At 36.9% G+C, this 20,077-nt stretch overlaps 1 protein-coding gene across 28 annotated transcripts in view; it reads right to left on the minus strand.

The window, feature by feature from the left end:
- MAP2 (microtubule associated protein 2) overlaps nucleotides 1-20,077 on the minus strand; it is a 281,142-nt gene that overhangs the window by 89,541 nt on the left and 171,524 nt on the right. For all 28 annotated transcript variants that reach the window (XM_073218195.1, XM_073218194.1, XM_073218188.1 and 25 more), the window contains one exon: nucleotides 10,711-10,784. The gene's annotated coding sequence lies outside the window, so the exon portion shown is untranslated. The remainder of the gene's footprint in view (nucleotides 1-10,710; nucleotides 10,785-20,077) is intronic.

Consider the following 20,077-nt stretch of genomic DNA (forward strand, 5'->3'; position numbering starts at 1 on the left):
CAAGAAACTCAGTGATACAAAAATGCCCTAGATAACTGCTTTTCTCCAAGAAAATGGCCACAAATAAACATCATGTACCATCACATGAGATCCATATTTCCAGTGGGGATTTTGGTTTAAAATTTGTAAGCAGCAAGATTTAATTCCATCTTTCTTTTTTCCTCTCTTTATTGTTTTTTAAAAATAAATTATAATGGAATACTAGAACTAAAATTATATTCCATGTCTAGCCTTTTAATCATAAAAAACAAAGGGAAACAGACATTTCAATTCAATATAAATATTTTCTTGGTAAATTCAGGATAACACAAATTACGGTACATAGCTATACCTCCTTTGAGGCATCAAAGATGTTAAATGTGAAGGAAACCAAAATTTCTTAGGAAAGAGTAGAAGTCTTTCCGGAAGTAATTTAAAAATAAGACGGAACTTAACTTATTCATCTTTAATTAAAAGAAAGTAAGTGAGGTAAGTGCTTTAAGCATAAGCAGTAAAGAGAGAAATATGAGGTTAGGAAATTTTCTCTTCTGACAGTGAAATTTAAGAATATTTACTGAACACCTATTATGTCACAGGCATGGTTCTAGATACTGAAGATATGCAAATATAATCAAGACTCTGTTTTTGGTCTTAAGGAGCTACTGGGAGAAACCAACACATCAACAAAATTTAGGTGACAAAATGATAGTGCTTTAATCGAGGTATAAAGGGATTCTATGGATGTTCTACAGAAATTAGGAAGTTCACAGGAGACTTCAGAATGTCAAAACCTGCTTTCAATCTTGAAGGGCATTCATGGTGGACAAGGGCCTAATTCTATACCCCGAAACAGCCACACAGAGACATGGGGGCATAAGAGAACTGGAAACACGCTGGAAAGCACCAGGGATGTTTCAGAGTGCCAGAAAGAGGAGCAGCGGGAAATACCGCAGAGAGAGGAAAGTGTTCAGATTAGGAAGCATCTTGTTTTTCAAGCTGTGCAGTATAAATGTTATCATTATTAATGGCATACCACAGAGACACTTTAAGCAAATGAATGGTAAGATGAGCCAGAGAAAGAGTTGTAGAAGGTTATAGTCAGAAAACAGGAAAAAGTGGATAGATGGTCAGTAATGCAATGATCAATAAGAGAGCACATATAGGTTTGAATTAAGGTAGTAGTAGTGAGATTGGAGATGGGAAAAGATACGAGATCTTTATTTAGAGACACAGGGAGTTCTCTCCAAGTGCTACAGGTCAAAAAAAATTCCTATCTTATGAAAGTTACATTTTAATAAAGTACAGAGTAACCAAACACATAATTAAAATACAAAATTTAATATTTAATGAGAATATTACTTTTTAATTTAACATTACATTAATTTAACAGTTCTAATATTTAATGTATAATATAAAATGAAAAAAATTTATGAAGGCAAGAGAAAGGCACTATTTTTGATAGGGTGGTCAGGGAAGTATCTCTAAGGAGGTGAGCTCAGAGTAGAGACTCAAGTAATAGGGAGGGTGCTACCTATTCAAAGAAACACGTAAGATATTCCAGGAAGGGGGTGGGTGATGTAGGTATACAGACGCTGGGCTGGGCATAATGAGCACCGTGTGTTTGAAGCTAACTTGGAGTAAGATACAGGGAGTCCTAGGAGAGCTAAGCAGAGCGAGGTCATGTAGGATCCTGTAGAACTTGGTGAAGAGCCTGGATTTCTTTCTAAGTATTATGGGAAGGAAGGAAATGAGGAGATGGTGGTCAGTGGGTATAACCTTCCAGTTGTAAGATCAATAAGTTTTGGGGATCCAATGTATAGCATAGTGATTACAGTTAATAATACTGTATTGTTTATTAAAGGTGCCAACAGAGTAGATCTTAAGTGTTCTCTCACCACAACAAACAAATGGTAATTATGTGATATTATGGAAGAGTTAGCCAATGCTATGATGGTAATCATTTTGTAATATATAAGTGTATCAAATCAACACACTGTATGACTTAAACATACACAATGTTATATGTCAATTATATCACAATAAAGCTGGGGGGAAAAAGTAGACTGAGAAGTCCGTGCGGGCTTTTGAGCAGCATGGTAATAACTGTTTGAGAGACAATCCTCTGCTACATGGGAAATAGAGCAAAACTGGAAACAGAGTCCAGACAGGAGGACCTTACTGTCATCAGTCAGCTGAGAGATGATGGCAGCCCCATCACAGGGGCATGAAGAGGATGAAAGGTCAGTAGATTCTGGATGCCAGAAACAACATTTGCAAGATAGGCTTGTCATGACTTAAACTATTGTGAAAAATAAAAGAAGGGTTTCCTATGTATTTCCTATGTACACGTATTTTAAACTCTGTCATATAGTTACTCAGCTCTGCAATGAGAAAACTATATATAAATTATACATCAGTATGTTACTTCCCTACACAGCTTCTTCAAAGAATTTCCCTGTCCTCATATTCCATTCAATAATACTTTTACCATATATATTTAAATGATCCATAGGTATATGTCTGTATAGGTATATTATACGTGAGTGTGCATGCATATTATATTATATTGCTGTATTTTCAATTCCTCTTGCTTTTAAAACAAGTTTTCTTTAGCATTCTCAGGTTCCAAAAACAAGACCCACTCCAACTGGATGTTTGGGCATAATATATGCCAAAAAGGAATACACAAGCCAAAAACAAGAAGGCTTACACACTGCTTCCCTGTAGAAAGAACTTTCTAGGACCACAGCAGTCTGTCTTGGATAAAGGCCTTTTTGATTGTCTTGGCTCTCTGCTCTTTATTCAAGATTGATTACTACCGGATCTTCCCTAGAGCTCTGTTCACAATGGTTTCAAATGACTCAAGCTTTGGCACCCCCTCACTTTAATGAATTCTAAATTTCTCTTACAGAGTCTACAACTATCTCAGAATCAAACTGCCTTCTGTAGTAATTACTGAGCACATGGTACAACCAGAGTCCTTGACATTCATTAAAAAAAAGTGCAGGGGGTGGGTAAAAAAAGGAAAAGAGTTAAAAAAAAATAGTTGCAAGAAATTAGCAGGTTTAAGTAAATCATTATACTTCTCAGGAAGAAAGATCTGACAGAGACACTGTGAAGGACTCAGCCTTCAGATTCAGCCGCGTTGGGTTTTTGCTCATCACTTTATTCTTCTCACACAGGCTGAAGCATCACACTGCCTTTGCCTGTGTACTTGTAGCAAAAGCTACTTTTATTAGGGTTTCTTAATTTTAAAATGTTCTCTGATGCCATGAAAGCTTGACTCAACTGCTGCCTGCTTGCAAAGGGAAAAAGAGTCTTAACCTCCAAAACCACTAATCATCCAATTGATGCTATGCTGTATTTTCACAAAAAGCAAGCATTCCCTAGTCAAAGGGAACTGAAATTCCATGACAGAATTATTCAGCAGGTAAGTTGATTTTGTAGATCAATATTTAGCTGATGGAATGGTTTTTATACAGCATTGTGACACGATATCTCATTCAGAAAAAATAAAATCAGATGCACTGCTAACCCTCCATGTAAGTACCAATATTTACGACTGCCCAAATAGGATTGATGGATTGATGGAACAAATACAAAATATGATGTGAGGCTTATGCATGAGTATTTGTGAATTCACAAAAACATCAAAAGTCTTGAACATTTTTTCAAAAGTAATACTTGTGTGCTTTTTCCTCAATGTTTTTTCTTATTTTTCTTTAAAAGGCCACATCCGTCTTCAGTTCAAGATAAGTTTTGTCCATTTAACTCACGTCTTTCTTATAACGAATTTTAGAAATTTATCAAAGTACAAATATTTATTTTGTTTCCCAATGAAGCTTTCTACATCTAGTAACTAATCGACTGATTCATTCAGTAAGACGTTATTGAAGAAAACCAAGTGTAGTACTAGGCACTACTCTTTTTTTTTTTAGCCATTATATTTTTGGACACAAGACCTAGTTCTATAAGGAAGGTTTTAAAAATATTTTGTGTACTTCTGTAAGAATTAACTTTGATAAACCGATGTACCTAATATATTTACTATTTTAATATAATATTGAAATAAATTATGATTCAGTTTTATCTCTATGGTATGACTGTCTTCAATTGTTGCCAGGGTTTGAGCTATTCAATCGAGATGTTCAAATACATTAATTCTATGGATTTTTCCCTTAGTGTAACAGAGACTAGTAGCAATTTACCAAAATCTCTTTCTTGTTTTTCTGGAGCACACAGCAGAAGTCTTATTTCCTAACATCCTTTGCAGGTAGGTGTGGTCAAGTGACTCAGCTTTCACCTGTGGGATACGAGCAGATGTGGTACGTTTACGCCTGGGGTTGCTTCACATTCAGCTCCCGTGTTCTCCTCCTTGGTTTTTGCCACTTTACTCCTGGAGGGCAACAATGGCCAAGGAAAGCCACAAATGGAAGTATCCTCTGTCGGAAAGTGGCCCCACTAATCTGGATCCCTAGTTGACCATGAAGAGGACAGACAGCCTCCCAACCCACATGCCTATCCATGAAAGTTATGACACATTTCTGGATCCATTTGTTTTAGCCATTAGCCAATCCTAACTAATATACTTGGTTTGAAGAAAAGAATAATGAGATTAAGGGAAAAAAAGGATGAGACTAATAGAGGCAACAGGGTTAAATCAAACAAATTTAACTCTCCCACATTTACTGCCTGCGCAGCAAACCCTGACAGCAGCCAGAATAGCCTGTGGGTGTTGGAGTGGGAGAAGTGAGAGAGCAAACTTGAGAAAAGAGCATTTCCTACTGCTCTCCTGAAATGATTCCCTTCACACCCCTCTAATTTTCCGGTGTGGCTGGAGCAGAGATGGCCCAGCCTTTGGGTTGGTCCTTTTGTAATACCCGCTTTGTGGCCAAGGTGGAGACAGAATTTGCAATCACTTTCAGAGAACCTGAAAACCGTCTGATGCTTGCTGAGGGCAAAGTGGAAGCTCTGTCTTTCTTGAGACAGGAGATAAAAGACTTTGTTGGTCCACTTCTGGTCTCCCCTGTCTCTATCCTCCCTCATTGTCTCCATCTTTCCTCAGAGAAGCAGGTGGCCCTTGTTTTTGTCAATATTACTCTGTCTATCCTCTATCATATCTTTCCTGCCTCCTCCAAAGGTTGTTTTCTTAAATATTCCCTGTGGACCTACAGCGTCATGCTCCTTCCCTTACTTTTTGACTATAAGCTATTTTTTTTCTATCCAAGACACACAAGCAATCACACACACAAAAGAAACAACAATAAAACCACCACCACCACCATAAACCTATTTTATAAACCTACCTGGAGCTACAACTCATTTATTTTCCACTTCATTAATCCCTTGTTTATTTACCACATTCTCATTCTTTGAATTATTATTTATTGTTGTTAACTATTAAAAATAATTCATTAAATATTTTTCTGTTTCAAATCTAATAACATAGTTCTGGAGGCACAAACATGGAAAAGACAAAACTTTTGCCTTTGGAGACGTCACAGAGCTAGGGAGAAAGACAGAGATGGAAATTACTGTGCACCAAGATGATTTTTCTGTAGGCTATTCCATGCTTAAAGGGCCATGGAAGCCCTTCCTCTCCCAAGGCACAATTGATCCCATTTTGGAGGCTAGAGAAGAAAACTTCATAGAAGGAAGGACATTTGAATCAAAAAGACATAGGCTTTTGTAAGTCAGACAAGGGGAAAATGGGTATTTAGGCTGGACTTCCAAAGTGACAAAGGCAATAGTAACATGAGAAAAACATGGTATACAAAGAGGTATTAATTTGAAGAAGCAGTAAGTTGTCTGTCGTGGTTAGAAGGAAAGAAAGGCAATTGAGTAGGAGGGAGGAATTGTAGATTGTCTAGAAATAGCTGCTTGGAGCCCTGTTTTGAAGGGTCTTCAATGAGTTTGGACTTTTATATCATTGGAAAATTTTAAGTAGGAAAAAGAAATGATCTGATGTATAAGAAAAAAAAAAATCATATGGTGCCAGCATGCAGGAGAGCTCAGTTTTAAAAGAGTTTGGAAATGGGAGATTCATCAAAGGCCACTGAAAGGGTCAGGTACATGCACCGGAGGCCTAGGATGAGGAAGTGAGAGTGCACAGCCCTCAGATTATGAGGTGGCTCAGTTACCATATAATAATTTCCCTTCTCTGCTTAAGCACAAAGTAGGTTTCCATTGGTCTTGACCCTTTCTCCAAATTAACTGAGATGAGATTACTGCAACTGTTCTACAGAATTTTCTGAAGTCAAACTTGCAACAAGATTTGACTTTTAAGACCTTCCACAATAAACTGCTCTTTTTAAATGATGTATACTCATGGACAGTACAAGAACTATACGCATAACAACCACCTTCTAATTCTAAGCATTAGAAAAAGTGCTCCTCAGCAATACATTTTTGTTCTTTCCTTTCTCCTTTTGGCCAAACTGCTAAAAGGGAAGGCTGAATAACAGCACCCTCCTGACGAGAACTAGAGCCTTTTACAGCAGGTGGCACCCACCTCTGCCTACAGAATTGCAGCCCAAACAATCTGCTTGGAATTGCTGATAAATCAGCAGAATGTGCTTATGACTCAGCCTGTTAAGTAGGAGGACTGTTATTGTTATTTTAACTCCTGCCAGAGACTGTGGGCAATTCTCCATCTTTCTGTCTCTAGTTAACCACAAGACATCCCTCTTCAAAACCTCACCCCTGGAATAGGTTCTTGCTCAGTAAGAGTCAGAACAGTTTGGGGTCTGGTGTGACTGCCAGCTGATAGTATAGATTAGGAGAGGCTTTCATAAAGGGAACATCTGATATCCTAATTTACCCAAAAAATCTATTTTTAGAATGTTTTCAAAATTTTTCACATTGTGTGCCGTGGACTGAAGCTAAACCCTGATGAGACAGCACTCAGCACAAGTCAAGGTACTTATTATTTTCAGAGAGGATGGGGAAAATGCCAGGTTTTCTCTTTTCTTTAACTGTTGGGGCATTGTGGTCCTACTGTTTGTTTCTTTCTCGCCAAGTGTTTTCACGATGTAAACACTCAAGTGCTACTCCCAAGGAATATTGTAAAAATAAAACAACAACAAAAATGTCAGCCTGTTTTACAGAAAATGGTCTGAAAGGATAAATTTCATCCATCTATGAATGATGAAAAGACATCAATCTATTCTGAGGACAAAGCAAAATTTAAGCAATGTCAGGCTGTGACAAATCTTAATTATTTGGATAAAAGATGGCATGGAATAATAAATATTTTTTGCTCTTAAAATTGCTTTCTCATTTCCACCCGGCTAATTTATCCTTAATTTGCCTTGTGTGTTGGTTCTATATATTAAGATTCAACTACATATCCTCAGTGTAAAGTTCTGTCATAATGCTTTAAAAATCATGTGTCAAAAACATGCATGAAAGTGCCTCAGCATTCCAGAAGTGATGGATTCTACTAAGACAAACTGAAAGATTCCTTAAAACAGCAACCATCACTGATGTACACTAAAGATATTGTATACATTCCACAGTAACTTTTGCATGCCTGTACAGTCCTTCATCAAGTGAGGACCACCAAGACAGGGACACTCGTACAGACATAGCTCAGAAGGTCGCACATGAGAGGAGAGGATGTTGAGATGATGTTAGGGAGGCAGAAGATGCCTGTTTACATAGCACCTTGCTGGCCACAGCAGCAGTGTGGGCTATATTTTGACTATTATGGGCAGCCATTGGTGGACTCCTATCAATTGATTTTAGAGGAATGAAAGATCACACTATGTGAACAATAGACTACAGAAGAGCAAGATTGAACAAAGGAGGCTACTGCAGAGGTCAAGGTGAGAGAAAGTGGATTCCAATGAAACAGGTAGAGATCATGAGAAATTATCAGATTCTGAACAAGCATGAGCTTGGTACTATTATTATCTGTTATGAGGCTTAAGGAGGTTAAACAATGTGCCTCTAAAAGGTGGTGGAGCTGGAAATAAATCATCAGGGTGTTTACTACACTGTAATGTTTACATGGGGCTTTTGTGTTCAAAGAGATGCTGATCCTATATGAAGTTAATACTACTAAACTTCAGAGGCATACATCAACCTTTATATTTAGAATTATATGTATTAGGTTTGAAAAATTCAGTTCTAAATTTTACAGAATAATTAGTAATATTCACAAATGATTCCAAAGATTTGGTCATTTACAAAACATTTGCACTCCTCTTATCCCATTCAATTAAATTTAATAGGCATGGCTAGGTGACTACAAAGGTAATTTCCTGGTAAACAATGTTAAGATAGCAGAGCAAAATAGAGATCTCTAATTAAATAGTCACCTTTATGGCGTCATTGAAGGGACCTTTGCTATTGTCAGCCTGTTTACTCACTATGGGTGGATATTGTGCATTCCTTGCTTTTCTAACATCAATTCCTTCAACTCACATAAAATACTGGTGGAATAAATGAAACTGCTATTTATATGTCACATAAGTTAGGTTTTCCCAATTCTTTTTCTGGTAGGCAGTATAGTTTTGGAGTCTAGGAGAGATGAGTTTGAATCTAGGCCTTACAATCATTATATGATCTTGACTAAGTTTGCTGACATACAGGGTCCTCAATTTCCACATATGCAAAATTGCACTGCGCTTCTGACCTACAAGGCCTACATCAAGTCTTGTATTTCCTCATATTAGCCCAGCAAAGTTAGTTTATCTGTTCTTTCCCGGCCTGACTCTGCCAGAGTAGTAATTTACTTCCTTCAGAGAATAAAACAGTTATAAGATTCTACATCTATAAATCTACCTAGTGTATATTGATTGGCCTTTTACCTTAAATTCTAGAATTAACTGCAGTGTTAGAAAAAATTAGGAAAAATTCTTTAAGTTTCTCTCATGATTTTGGAAGGGAATATGAGCAATTACCATGAGCCAACAAGAGTGTTTTTATTAAGTATCTTTTAAATTTCAAAGGGAGTATTTACATTGTATTTGGGAATAGTCAGTATTTCACCTGTGGGTAAATAAAACAGATTTCAATTATTGTGTTATGACAAAGTAGTAAAAGTGTAAGTCCCATTAGTTACCAAGATCCTTAGAGCCCATAGCAAATGCGTTCCTAATAGAAAAAAATGAACATAAACAGAATTGGCATGATGTCACATATTAAGAACTTCAAATTTCTTTCACACAAATCCCAAAGATACTTTGAAAGCCATACTTAAATCGTTTCAGCATTAAATCTTCAAGTTTCTGAAAGTTATTTAGAAGTAATAATTAATAATAGTAAGCATCAGATGATTGAAACATTAAAATGAGTCAACTTTATGACAGAATGAGTCACCCAGAGCTTCATATATCTATATGCATGAATCTCTAAATATAACGGTGGGTGAAAGCAGGCTGCAGGAGAATATCTATAGTATGATACCATTTGGGTAAACTTTTCAAGTACAGATAATTATATGACATAATATTTTATACACATTAAATAATTAGAACTATTAGAACATGCCATTAAACCATTAGAACATGCAAAAGAAGGTTGTATCATCATCAGGATTGTGACACCTTTTAGGAAGAAAGGAAAGGGAGCAAAGTGAGCTTTTGCTTTTTCTGTGATGGTTTCTGTCTTTAGAAAAGATGAATATTTGAAGAAAACTAAATATTAGCAGTTGTTTAATCCACGTGGCTGATATTTAGGTATTTATTACAATGTTTTCTATATTTTGCTTTGAAAATTTTGTAAATGTTCTTGATAGAAGCAAAATAATAAAGAAATAGTAAAAGCAGTGAAACTTACATTGCTGTGGCCAATTTAAGACTGGATATTCAGTCCTTCTAATAAGAAGAAATTAAATGAAAATGTAGTCTTCATTTCCTAGACGAAGCAATCATTCATTTGTATTCCTTTTGTCACATTATTCTGCTTTTATCGAGGAATTTAGGGTTTAAAGGAAGATGTAAAATAAAGTCAAATATTCTTTCTGCTTGTAAACTAACCTAAAGTATATACACTCCTTTATTTACTTATATACCTTCGTATGTCTTTACTTACATACATTCCTTTATTATTTCTCAATGCAACAACTGTAAAATAACAAGTACAAACATCAAATACATGTTTACTTGCTATGGCTTTTCAGTAAATGAATTTTTTTGTTCTATAACTTAAGAGAGAACCAACTCAGAACACAGGAGAGCCTAATGGCTGGGCATTTCCACCACAGCATGAAACTGCTCTCCCATAACAGCAAGGGCTGGAGGGCCTTTCAGTGCCTGCGACTCCCAGACCCGTGTATACAACTTTGTGGGCAAACTCCTAAATCTACCTGCCTCCTTTCTCTGCCTCATGCCCCTGGGGGTGATCCCTATATCTACTCACAGAGCTGTTGTAAGGAACTAATGGGTTAGTTTATGGACAGTAAATCATGTAGGATCATGCCTGGCACATAGTAAGTGTTCAGAAACTACTGCTGGTATTGTTAGCAATAGCAGGGGAGACAGGATGAGTCTGATCCGCATTTTGGAGAATGAATTTTTCATTCTTTCACTGTTAAAACACTCAAAACATCATGCAGTGCTATTTTAATAATCCTAAATCTATTACCTGTGGCATTCATGTGTATTTCTCCCTTATCAAAATGAATTGATATTTATTTATAAAGATTTTTTTTTAAATCTCCTTAACAAAGAGTTATTTTTCAGAATTGTGAGTAGCTCTTCTATTGTAGAGAGAACAGGGTCTTACCTATTCAAGGAAGTAGTAAAGGAAGTCCGTTGTGCTGTGTTCTCAAAGGGTTGATAACGTGTTCTGGCTTCTTTCTGTTAAAAAAAAGAATTTAGGAAATTAGTAATTAATAATATCTAATCCATATACATTAATTATATCATGTATATCCATACCAAATTCAATTCATGGCTTTCTCTTTTTATACTGGGTAGCTATGAGACTGTGAGATGAACTTCATGGTTGATCTCTATAGTCATATGTGAACATTTACAATCAGCTAGACACTCTTTCAGGTGTTTGGAAAAAAGTAAAAATGTCAACTGTTGTATGCTTTTTCTACTTCCTAGCTTCACTCCAGTGAAGCTTCATAAGTATTATCCAAGGAAAAACAAAACTTTAAATTGTGTAAATTGTTTTCAGCTAATAAATAGCTAGCAATTATATTCTCTCCCAGGAGAATATACTCATACTATTAAATCATTAATTATATCCAGTAAGCTTTAGAGGACTGGGCCTCTAGCCCAGTTTGTATTGATTCCCTCCAGCACAGAATGCAGAGGAATTTAACTAATTAAATTTTCTCTGTATAGCACTAAACTTATCTTGACATTCAGAATCCTAAAGTCATTCTGGATTAGTAGTTCTGCTTAGAAATTCCACTAGAACAACACAGAGTACTTCTTACTGGAGTGCTACCTAGAAATAAACACAATTACGAGAAGGCACTAGGCTTTTCTTGTAGCTTCTAAGCCATTAAGGTATAATCATCCTCAATAATAAGTGGTAAATGCAAGGGGAAGAGCTGAGGCCCATTTTGAAGTCCTGCTCTCTTACAACAGGTGTCTAAATCTATGCATCTCTATGTGTTTTTGCCAAAGCCTGTGTGGTTTCACACCCGGTAGAGTGGATCCCATCATATGAAGGAAGATACTACTCTACAAGTAAGGAACCCTAAGACTCAAACGGTGATAGCTATTAACTACACTTCATGACCCAGTAGGGAATGTAAACTTGGGAAGGAAGAAGCAGGTGGCTCATTTCTTCTCTATGACCCTTCAGAGGACTGTGTATATGGGTAAGAGCAGACAAGAGTTTATTCAAAAGTCACAAACATTATCTGGGCCAGGTTCTGTATTATGTGCTTTGACGTGTATTAGTTCACCTACTCTGTGAGAATTCACACAGAATGTGCAGCACCAAAAGTCTATTAATGAATATTACAGTTCAGGAAGCTTAACATTAAAAAAAATAAAGAAAATCCTGCAGGCAAGAAGAAACAGTTGCATGTTCCATTCCCTCAAATAATTTGACAGTTATTTTAGGGGAAAAAATTTGACCAACCAGACTTCTGAATACAGATTTTTTTTCCCCCTTTAGTCCAGTTCAGTAGTTCTTAAATTTGGAATATATAAAACATTATTATACAGAGGTCTATATACAATAATTTAAGACTGCTTAAAGAATTGTTAAAGGTAGTTTTGATTAAAAGTGTATTAAAACTTGTAGATTGATCTTAAAAAAAATTTGAAATGGCAGATCAGCTCTGGACCTTGTTCAGACAGAAATAGTCCTTTGGTACTTAATCAATGAATGCTGAATAAAATATCACAAAGAAAATATCAGGAAAATGTTTCCTCTTTAAGTTCCTTAATGTTGCATAGTTTTTATACTTACCTTCATGATTTTCAAGTACACATGCACACATGTGTACAAGTGTGCAAGTACACATTATATACATGTACATGTATTTTTTACCCTAGTAAAAATAAGGACGGAAATGGAATTCTATGGACCAGGGGACAGAAAACTATAGTCCATGGGCCAGATCCATCATGCTGCTGCCTGTTCTCCTAAATACAGTGTTATTGGCACACAGCCACATCTATTCATTTCCTTGTTGTCTATGGATGGCTGCTTTCATGCTACAAGGTCATCGTTTAAGGAGCTGTGACTGAGACTGTATGGCCCTTTGTATATTGATAAATGACCCTCAAAATTTACTATATGTCTCTTTAAATATCTGCTTACACCTTACATGTTATCAAAGAACATGTTCATCATTTAAGTAATACTACAGATGATATTTTAAAAATAACATCCTGTCTTTTATGGTCTTTCTAAAAATTAACTCAGTAGTTATATATGAAAGTGAAATTCCATCCCTAAACACTTAGAAGCTAATTTCATTCCAACAGAATTGGGAAATTATTGGCCAAAGGATGAGATGATTATTAGAAAATTGAAATGTACTCAGTCATAAAAATAGTGCCCCATTTACCCATCATCTTGACTTCTGTGTTGTTTTGTTTGTCATAAAATTAAAATGACTATTTCTTTTTTTCTAGACTTTATTTTATGAGCAGGAGATAAATGCCATCTGGGATTTATTTTTGAAAAGCAAGTTATAGCTTATTCCATAAGGCATATAAAATTGAATAGTCATTTTAAATTAACACAGTGCAGTTAGAGGTGATAATGTTCATTCCATAGCAAAAGGATTAAATTACTTTTAACAGTTTTTGTTTAGGATATTATTTGCACAGCTTTAGTATTTTATACATTATACATAGTGCCTGTAAGATCCCTAAAATAATATTAGCAAGCATTTATACAGCATTTACTTTGTATCAGACAATGCTCCAAGCATTTCATATATACAAATTCATTTATTATTCATTGTCACCCTCTAAGACAGCAAGTATTCTTATTCCCACTTTACAGATGGGAAAACTTAGGGCAAGAGACTTTATAAGTGGCCTTAAAAGTATCACAGGGCTAGAAAATGGCCAAGCTTTTCCACCGTATACTAACTCTACAGGCACTGAGAGTTGGTTATAAGTCTTCAACTCTGGCTAAAGATAATTTAAAGCATAAAGGCTTTGTGGGTCCTCTGAAAAGTGGTATTTTACAGATGGTAACTTTCAATTACTAGAAATATTCACTAAGCACATATATTCAGCATATTCAGCTTCCTGTACAAATTGAAATTTATTCAGCTTCAGTTCTGCCTCTGTTCTAAGCAATCTTTATTCCATTCTTCCCATCCAGCTGGCTTATGCCACTTCCCAGAATCTCTTAGAGCTGGGTCTGAACATTGTGGGGAATCATGACTGACAACACATGACAAAGTCAACTGGTTAAACATTACATTTAAGGGCTGGCCTACACATGATAGAGAATAGGATGCATGTGGTATCATAAAGCAAATTAAGTAAATCATTGAGCAAGGAACCCAAGACGAACACTTGTTTAGCTATACCAGCCTTTCTTAGCTGATTGCTCAGATAGGATGTGCATGCAGTGCATTTAGTTAGGCTGCATATAATACTTGTCTGGCTGTTGGCATACTTATGTGACACCTATAGCCCTGAAGTGAGAATGATAACTTCATGCAGACTTCGGAACCCTGTGACAAAAATATTTCCAAGCTGTAGTTTTCTCAACTGACATAAGAACTCATGTTTCCACTAAGCAAGAAAGTCAAGATAAAATCTTCCCTGGATTGTTAGGCTAGGATATAGTTTTCATTCACCTTTGAGGCATATTCTAGCATAAGCATCATTTGGTTATTTTTCATGTTTAATAGACTTTGTCAGATAAGGAAGACACTTGACGCTTCAAGTTGCTGGAATCCTAAATAGCATTCCTAAAGCTGAACTGATCTCATTGGCTATCATTGGTCTACTCAGTTAGTTCTCAAATAAACAATAATTACCTCTTCTATCAATTTGCTGTATGTGATTTTGAGCAGTTCATGTAATTCAGTCCAGGATAACAAGATTTCAACTACTGAGGACTGAATTACCAATATTGTTGGGAAAATACCCACTATCCAAGCAGTCTTTATGTAGGAGAGCAGCTGCTAACATAAAATCATTTAGTCTAACATTTTACTAAACTGTTTGTATTCCCTGTTAGGTCTAGAAGCAGTTCATTCATTATCAGGGCTTATTTGTGAGTAGCAGAAAAGTCACAGTGAACCAAAGTCACTAATACTTGAACAGATCAGAGAACAATCTTTCTTTCTTGGGGCTTTTGCCGAAGTTCCTTTTAGTGTAACATTATATTTCTTATGAAGGAAATATACTTCAAAATATGCATCAAGGAATTAAGGACAGCTAACAAAAACCCCAGTCAAAACATGGTCTTCAGTTGACAAGAGATTCCAGGTAAGGTAGACAGTAAGAATTTTCTCCTTTCATCCTCAAAACTGAAACTTCAGACTATTGCTGCAGTCTAGCTGACACGGGTATGCTGACATAGAAATTATCTAGTCTTGACGAGAGCATCTTATAATTCAAGGCAGTAAAAGTAGGACATGAATAGGTGAATAGATTGGGTTACTCAGAAAAGTCAGGCTTATGTTTTAAGAGTCTTTACACCATAAAGGTCTATATCCTATTCATACAAATCTTGAGGTGAGAAGGGTACGTGTCCAGGCCACCGCTCTCCCATGCAGTGATCCAGCAATCTGAGGATATTCTGTGTGTGAAGCAACTCATGGCCTCCAAGCTGACTGCAGCAGAGAGGAAGACATGGAAGGGCCGCACACCAGCTCTTAAATGCTTTACTACAGAAGTGACACACATCATTTCCTCCTATGGCCCCCTGGACGGAACCACATGGCTCTGCCTAATGCAAGGGGTTGAGAATCAAGGTAGATAAATGGAGATTTGGTAACTATCTCCATCCCAAAAGTAAAAGGAGCATAACAAGATGTCCAGGAACATTACTAAATTCCTTCCTTGAAAAGGGTTCAAAGAAATAATGCCCAGTGATATCAGCTAAAAACTGATTTTGCTTAATTAACACAGGCTGACTCTGACTGAATACATAAAAATAGAAATAAGTATTTTATTTTATAAATAAAATACGAATTGGTACTGCAATATAGAGACCCCTGGACAGAAGTGGGGCACATGTGTCAGTATTTTCACTTATTTATATATTGCACTGCTGTTTGCTGCTCAGATTCAGAACATATCTGTAGAAATAACACTTCTTTGCTTGACAGAAAGCCATCTGTTCATTTGTTTCTAATTCTCACACAAACATCAACCATTTTTAAAATGGTAGAGCAAGTGAGTGCGGACCTGCAGCTGGGGTGTAAGAAGGAATGGGGGAGGGGCACAAAGGCAACCACAGGCTGCCATGAAACTCATCCTGCTGCGATGCTTTCACCTGCATGTTGAAAACTCTTCTGCTAAAAAGGCAAAAACTCAGTTTCTAGACTTGGTCTCAGGGACTTCTATACTGTGATTACAATCTTTATCAACTGTCTATCATCACAAACCCTCACATCTTCTTAGACTAGTTCTCTTGTAGACCCATGAATTGCCCCTTTACTCCAGTTTTGTATATTTCTTCTCTCTCCTGCAAAATTCTCCTCTTTCTCTTTTTTCCAATTCCTCTCTTCCAGCCCTCCCTTCCAGCACCCTTCCTTTCCTCCTCTAGATCTGCCACCTCCTCCTGGAATTGGGGTACTCTTCTCTGTGATGTCTCCTCAGCCACCTCCAGAAACATCTGTCTGCTGGTGTATAGCCCTTCTTTTTATCACTTATTCGACATTCATATGAATTACCTTGTGCTGTTAATTAAGGCTTAGGGAAACTGAAACAAATACACATCCCCATCCTTTTTTCTGTGTTATTTCAATTCTATAATCCATTGGTTTCTATCAAATATATGGCTTCTTCTCTCCATAGTATTTTGAATTCAATATGAATACAAATGGACAAAAAATATTAAGCCATATGTGAGTATATAATTCACTTCAAATAGGGCTGCCATGTTATGAAATTATCTCAAGAGGTATCAGCAATTTCCACTCCTACCACTATGTCCTTACACTATCAGCAGCATTGTGTATTAATCATTTGTTTAATGTCTGGACCACCTCACCCCACCCCAACTAATCTGCAGGTTCTAGAAGGGCAGGGGTCATTTTCTTTTGTACTTAACTACCATGCTGTCTGGAGCCAATACTTGTTTAATAATTACCCATTCAAATGGATATGAATGAAAAATTGAGGTATGTATGGCAAAAAATGCAAAACTGTGATGTTTTAATTCTGTGTATATGAACTTCTCTCTGCCAAGCAATGAAATCTCCTTATTTACCAGGCCTACTGTTTCCCTGACTAGAAAGTGGGTGATTGGTAAAGGCTGAATGAATGAATAAATACAAGATTAATTAACAGCTATTTTATCCTAACCATTCAGACTAGAATTTTATTAATTAGACCTCTGAAATAAAAATAACATAAACGTTGCATATGGACGCTATTTGGATCCCTAGCCTATCACCCACTACCTACAGAATATTGGGCAGATCTTTTAACTTTTTGGATCCTTAGTTTTATCATCCATAAAGTGGAGATTATTAATGAGATTTCCCTTTTAGAGTTGCTGCAAGAATTAAATAAAACCACCTGTGGGAATGTGCTTTGACAATTGTAGAAAATGATGATGTGTCAATATCAGTCTTCAAGTAGTATTTCTTTATCAGCACTACTGTATACCCTTGTGAAGAGATTATGTGTAAATAGAGCAGAGTTCAAGTCAATAGGTAATTTTTGAGCTTCAGCTCTTCTCTTTGGTTTTGCTTAGTAGCCAAATGCCTTTTACAAGTTCTTAGAACATAGGGTGTCTTTGAGAAGGATTTTGCCAGAAAAAGCAAGCATCTCATTCACTAATAGCCCCCAAGGTCACCTGCTGGGAGCCATCTGTCAACCTGCAGTAGGATACAGAGGTTTCACCAAGGAGGCATTTGGCTGAACCTGGGTGTTAGAATATCAGGCTATGTTTGAGGTCAGTGTGAGCACTCAAATTCCAGCTGGGGTCTCAGTCAGAATTCAGCTCACTGGTGATATTCTTTGCCTGAGCTTCTGCACTTTCTGAGGACGACATTCTGACGGCTGGATCATTTGAAAAGGTGTGCATTTAGAAAAGAGGACTCCACCTGGCAGAAGAAAATACGCACCTTGCTGAAGTCTGGAAAAATGAAATCCTGACAAATCTACTTTAAGCTTGAAGAGCTAAAAGCTCTAGATGCCAATGGATTTCATCAACTCACTGAAGTCTTGGGTAAGAGTTTACAATTAAGGGTGATTTCCAGCTGATTCAGGCCTTCATTTTTTGTTGCATATTGTTCAAGAGACAGTGTGTTTAAACTTAGCACAGTGGGGACTAAGTTGGCATCCATCCCTCCTCCTTCTGTAATGATAATTTAAAGTATCTTCTTTTCCTCCCCAAGTTATTTTCTTAAAAGTGGAAGTCAACATTTTATTACTAAAGAAATTGCCAATAATGATCCACTTCAAAAAGTGGAGATTTCTTAATTGAATGAGAATATTATTTATTGGCTGAGAAAATAGACCAGAATAAAAGCTAGCTTTGATATATATATCTGAATCCACTATATCAGAACTCCCAGATGTTCTAGAAATTTTATGACAATATTCTTACATGCATGATATAATAATTCTCCCATCAGTAATCTTAGCAATATTAAATCGCACAAAGATATTCATTAAGGCTTCACCTAATGAAAGGGAGGACTCTGCATAGAGATGATGGTAACTGAAAAGAAAAGGAAAAAAAAAAGAGTTTGGGTCCCTATAAATAGGAAGCAAAGGAGGAGGCAGATCAGATTGTCTGCTGGGGAGTTCTTGAAATGTTTTTCCGATCTTCTATTATTCTGTCCGTAGCCATGCAATTCCCCTCCTTTGTACTCCTTTCAGAAGGGTGTTCTATTATTATGCTTTATTTAATTGGCTTGGATTTAAGTTTACAGACCCCACTGAGACGAAGGGCAGTGGGAATAGACGACAGAGGAGTCAAGAAATCAATAGAGGAGGCGAGGCACCAAGAGACAGAACTGCAGAGCTGTGGCCAGACGGAGGAGAACCCGAAGCATTCCATGTTCAGGGAAGGCTTTTATCTAAAGCTCCTAGAGGCCACTTAGTGTGTATAAGCAAGCTACATGTGTCTGATTTAGACAAACACATACCAAAATAAGATTATAGTCTAAGCCGTACAAAAAACAGCAAGTGAGCCAATGAGGTTGCAAATATTCCAGCTGCTCTAATTACTGTTGTTCCAAAAGAAATGTGAGGGCTGCTGATGACTTGCTTGGGTTCCCCTGGGACTACAGCAGCCACCTTTGGTATTTGCAAGCACGGAAGTTTGCTGCAGACGTAGGGTTACACCTTCACCCTCTGAGAATGGTTTTTAGAGCTACTCTAATCCATTGAAGAGTTAACAGTCTTGTAAGAAAATTACTGAGACTTTAATGATGTATTAGAAAAACTGTGGCTCCCAATAATTACATTACAAAAGTCTTAAGTGTCTTAGAGTGGTCTAACACCACGTGGGGGCTACTCTCCCCCACTCCCACAGGCTGCCGCATGTCTCCAGGATATTCCCAGCACTGTGAAGGCCAGAGGCCTGCCCTGGGTGTCCCCGGCACCTAGTGACTTGCATTACTTCGCCGTGAGCAGAAGCTCCGACTTTAAGGATTTTTGAAGTACCTTCTTAGTGAAGCATGCAGATTCTAAATTTTTTTTTATGTTTATGTGGTTTTATTTTCTTTATGATGTTACTTTCTTCATCTCACATCCATCTTATTTTTTAATGTAATGCCAAATTGGAAGTCAGTGAGCTAAAAGTAAACTCAACGTGGTTAGCGAAAAAAAAAAGTTAAGAAACTGGAAGCCATTTGTGACTACCTCTTTGCCTCTCATTTTGGGTGACTCTGTCTAGTTAGCATGAACTGAATTTGTTTTCCTTGCACACAACAAGTCTGCTTCAAACCCTTAAACCTCTCTCACTGATACTTTGGAGATTTCTTGGTGACCACAGGCAGTCATAGCCTCCAGTAATTCAGTGAAAAGCCATTAGAGCATAGACATGAAGGGGTCTATGATCCTGATAAAACTTTGAAATAACACCACATATAGATCCTGATATGACTTAAAAATAACACTAGAATCTGGAATATAGATTTCTACTACATTATCTACAAGAAAACACATATAACTGCTGATAGGCCAAGAGACAAGGGCCCTTCAGTGTCCAAAGAGTTCTAAGTTACTCTGTTCTTAAATAAGGTGCCCTTTGAAACCTGTTCTGATGATAAAAACATCATATGCTTTAAAGGAGCCCATGCACTATCACAAAAGGCACCTACTATTCATTTCTCACCAAGTTCTTGAGTATTGTACTGACCAAGTACAGCAGCATCTAATAGCCTTTAAATTTTCAGTGTAAATAAAAATGTCTACTTAATAGTTCTCATCATTTATTTAACAAATTCCTTGCTATAGCTGCCTACTGAATAGGACAGTTTCTGACAGGGATCACATTTATGCCATTATATGGCAGG

This window comes from Manis javanica, chromosome 12 (genome assembly GCF_040802235.1).
Source record: "Manis javanica isolate MJ-LG chromosome 12, MJ_LKY, whole genome shotgun sequence".
Taxonomy (NCBI): domain Eukaryota; kingdom Metazoa; phylum Chordata; class Mammalia; order Pholidota; family Manidae; genus Manis; species Manis javanica.